The sequence below is a fragment of the Carcharodon carcharias genome, chromosome 9 (genome assembly GCF_017639515.1).
Source record: "Carcharodon carcharias isolate sCarCar2 chromosome 9, sCarCar2.pri, whole genome shotgun sequence".
Classification (NCBI taxonomy): domain Eukaryota; kingdom Metazoa; phylum Chordata; class Chondrichthyes; order Lamniformes; family Lamnidae; genus Carcharodon; species Carcharodon carcharias.
In genome coordinates, this window is record NC_054475.1 from 22548225 (window position 1) to 22553044 (window position 4820).

A 4820-nucleotide genomic window follows, 5' to 3' on the forward strand; every position below is an offset into this window, starting at 1 on the left:
TGGAAATTGTTGATGTGACGTAAGGTGTCTCCGACTTACCCCACATGGATTTCAACTGAAATTCCACCCCTCATGTTTCGAACCCACCCAGGATTACAGGTATCTCCGGGACATAAAACGTTTCTCGGACTGCTGTTCCCGTCACATTCTGAAATCCACTCTCAGTGCCATGCGCCGCCATATGAACACACTCGACCTCTCCCTCCAGCAGCACCGCCGTACCCTTTTTCAAAGCTGCACGTGCCCCCAGTTTCATTTTATCCTTCGGCTCATCCGACGCCTCAACAAGAAACTTTTTCTCTTTCTCTCAAGTGCTAAGGAACGCAAGCTCCAACAACTCATCGACACCAACACCCATCTAGGACCCTCCACCCCTGCCTGTCCCTCCGTCCCCACCCCATCTTCCAATCCCAACCCCAGCCGTGTATTCACTATACCCCCTGACCTTCCCCTCTCCGATGCTGAACGTTCAGTGCTCAGCAAACGACTTAGTTTCATACCCTTACGCCCTCACCTCAATGAATTTCGGGCTCGGCATGATACTGAACTCTTCTTCCGCCGTCTTCATCTCCGGGCTCACTTCTTTGGGCAGGAGTCCTCTCCCAGTTCAACGGATCCTTTTACCCATCTTCAATATTCTCCCTCCACCTGGACCCCTCCCTCTGGATTCTTACCTTCTCTTGATCTTTTCATTGAGAACTGTCGGCGCGACATTAGTCGTCTCAATTTCTCTGCTCCTCTCACCCATTCTAACCTGTCTCTCTCTGAACTTACTGCACTCCATTCTCTCAGGTCCAACCCTGACATTGTCATCAAACCCGCTGACAAGGGTGGTGCTGTTGTTGTCTGGCGCACTGACCTCTACCACGCGGAGGCTGAGCGTCAACTCGCAGACACTTCCTCCTACCTCTCCCTGGACCATGACCCCACCACTGAACATCAAGCCACTGTTTCCAGGACTGTCACTGACCTCATCTCCTCTGGGGATCTCCCTCCCACAGCTTCCAACCTGATAGTTGCCCAACCTCGGACGGCCCGCTTCTATCTCCTACCCAAAATCCACAAACAGAACTGCCCCGGTAGACCGATCGTCTCAGCTTGCTCCTGCCCCACAGAACTCATTTCTCGTTATCTTGACTCCCTTCTCTCTCCCCTTGTCCAGTCCCTTCCCACCTACATCCGTGATTCCTCTGACACCTTACGTCACATCAACAATTTCCAGTTCCCTGGTCCCTACCGCTTCCTCTTCACCATGGACGTCCAATCCCTCTACACCTCCATCCCCCACCAGGATGGTCTGAGGGCCCTTAGCTTCTTCCTCGAACAGAGGCCCGAACAATCCCCATCCACCACTACTCTCCTCCGTCTGGCTGAACTTGTTCTCACACTGAACAATTTCTCCTTCAACTCCTCTCACTTCCTCCAAATAAAAGGTGTGGCTATGGGTACCCGCATGGGCCCCAGCTATGCCTGTCTCTTTATGGGGTATGTGGAACATTCCTTGTTGCAGTCCTACTCCGGCCCCCTTCCACAACTCTTTCTCCGGTACATCGATGATTACTTTGGTGCTGCTTCATGCTCTCGTCAGGACTTGGAAAAATTTATTAATTTTGCTTCCAATCTCCACCCCTCCATCATTTTCACGTGGTCCATCTCTGACACTTCCCTTCCTTTCCTTGACCTCTCTGTCTCAATCTCTGGTGATAGACTGTCCACCAATATCCATTACAAACCCACCGACACCCACAGCTATCTCGACTACAGCTCCTCACACCCCACTTCCTGTAAGGACTCCATCCCATTCTCTCAGTTCCTTCGCCTCCGTCGCATCTGTTCCGATGATGCTACATTCAAAAACAGTTCCTCTGACATGTCCTCCTTCTTCCTTAACCGAGGTTTTCCACCCACGGTCGTTGACAGGGCCCTCAACCGTGTCCGGCCCATCTCCCGCGCATCCGCCCTCACTCCTTCTCCTCCCTCCCAGAAACATGATAGGGTCCCCCTTGTCCTCACTTATCACCCCACCAGCCTCCGCATTCAAAGGATCATCCTCCGCCATTTCCGCCAACTCCAGCATGATGCCACTACCAAACACATCTTCCCTTCACCCCCCTTATCGGCATTCCGTAGGGATCGCTCCCTCCGGGACACCCTGGTCCACTCCTCCATCACCCCCTACTCCTCAACCCCCTCCTATGGCACAACCCCTTGCCCACGCAAAAGATGCAACACCTGCCCCTTCACTTCCTCTCTCCTCACCGTCCAAGGACCCAAACACTCCTTTCAAGTGAAGCAGCATTTCACTTGCATTTCCCCCAACTTAGTCTACTGCATTCGTTGCTCCCAATGTGGTCTCCTCTACATTGGAGAGACCAAACGTAAACTGGGCGACCGCTTTGCAGAACACCTGCGATCTGTCCGCAAGAATGACCCAAACCTCCCTGTCGCTTGCCATTTTAACACTCCACCCTGCTCTCTTGCCCACATGTCTGTCCTTGGCTTGCTGCATTGTTCCAGTGAAGCCCAACGCAAACTGGAGGAACAACACCTCATCTTCCGACTAGGCACTTTACAGCCTTCCGGACTGAATATTGAATTCAACAACTTTAGGTCATGAGTCCCCTCCCCCATCCCCACCCCTTTCTGTTTCCCCCCTTTTTTTTTTTCCCAATAAATTATAAAGATTTTCCTTTTCCCACCTATTTCCATTATATAAAATATAAAAAAAAACCCACTAGAGCTATACCTTGAGTGCCCTACCATCCATTCTTAATTAGCACATTCGTTTAGATAATATCACCAACTTTAACTTTAACACCTATGTGTTTTATTGTACTATTGTTGTTGACATCTTTTGATGATCTGCTTCTATCACTGCTTGTTTGTCGCTACAACCACACCAACCCCCTCCACCTCTCTGTCTCTCTATCTCTCCGCCCCCCACACACACACCTTAAACCAGCTTATATTTCAGCTCTTTCCTGGACTCGAACTCAAGTTCTGTCGAAGGGTCATGAGGACTCGAAACGTCAACTCTTTTCTTCTCCACCGATGCTGCCAGACCTGCTGAGTTTTTCCAGGTAATTCTGTTTTTGTTTTGGATTTCCAGCATCCGCAGTTTTTTTGTTTTTTTCAGAAATTTACCCTCGGTGGGCAGGTTCGGAGGGGGCGTTTGGAAAGCCGATTGCCTCCCACGATCGGCATGGCACCATGATTTCACACTGGCGGGCCAATTAAGAGCCGCCCATCGTGAAATGTGGCCACGGAAGCTCCGAGAAGGGGCGAGCGGGGCCAGGGGCATGACATCCACTGGGTCTAATGGCAGCCTGGCGGCCGATTCAAAAGCAGCCCAGGTAGCCCCTGGAAGAATGCCACGGAAGGACGCTGAACTCTTGATGGATTCCAGTGCGACTGGACACAGCAGGCGGAAGGGCAGGTTGGTGGGGCAGTTGGTCCCACATTTCTCTGATGTGCTTCACAGCCCTCCTGGAGGAAGTGGCAGCAAGGAGGGGACCCTTTGTCCCTAGAGACGGAAGGAAAAGGCCCCCCCTCAACTTCACCAAAAAGACTTGGGAGGAGGTGGCATCCAGGGTGAGCAGCCACAACATGGTGAGGCGCACATGGGTGCAGTGACAGAGGCACTTCCACGATCTGCTGCAGTTGGGAAGGGGGAATACCGTGTTGGCATTGGTCAGTGTGCAGAACAGTTAAGGGCTGGCCATGCCCCCGTGGACCTCAGTGTGAGTGGTAACTGACAATGATGCCAGAGCTGGCCAAGGGGTGAGCCCTGGCTGCTTGGACTGAGTGCCTTGTGGCTCCAGGGCCACGAATCGGCTGAGCCCTGCCAGCTGTTCCTCATGTGGGGCTGGCCAGGCTATAATGGTGATGCAGGTACAGAATGGACTAATCAACGTCCCTCTATTCTTTCAGAAGACATCCCAGAACAATATTGAGAGGTCACGGACTGGCGCGGGACCCCCACACCTCCTAATCCTCATTTGCTATGAGCAGGAGGCACAAGAGCTCGAGAGCATGACCTCAGTCAATTGGCCGCGATGAGTTTGGGGTGCCAGATGAAGGTATGAGTGCAGTGCGTGGAAGTGAGAATGTCAGTTATTGCAACCATTCTAGTGTAGTCTATACTTTGATGTGAGCCTCGAAACTGGAGTTCTCATTGATAATCGAAAGACGAGGGCACCATGATGCAGATATCTGTTGTCTTACCAGGGTACCTGGCATGCACAGTGACAGTATCATGACTTAAACTAATGACATGTCCTTCTTCTCCCTTTTAGGCTCACCAGCAGCTTCTCGCAATGAGACCCTGAAGGCCCACCCCTGACTCCTGAGGACCACCATGTTCGGCACGCACCTGCGTCACACCCTCTCTGCCAAGCAAGCACCAGCACAGATACCGGTACCTCGGTGGGCAGAACATTGCCATCTAGTATTTCGGTGCACATTGGTGAGGGCGCTTCACGCTCGCTTGAGGTGCAGGTGGAGGCAGAGAGTGTACAGGGCGCCAGCTGTCAGAGGAATGCTGGAGACCAGGAACATACTCAGTCGATGATTGATGATGGGCCTCTGGAGTCACCCCCGAGACAGCAGCTGCTGGAAGTCCAGCAGGGTGTGCGGGAGGATCTGGCAGAGATGCATGAGGGAATGCGAGCCATGCTTTCTGTTGAGAAGGAGTCCCTGTGGAGCATGTCCACTGCGTTGACCCTCATGGCCAAGCTCAATGCCTCCTCCAAGGAGAGAGTTGCGACTTGCATGGAGAGTCTGCTCCAGGGGCACAATCAGGGGTCCTGGGGTTGCACTCA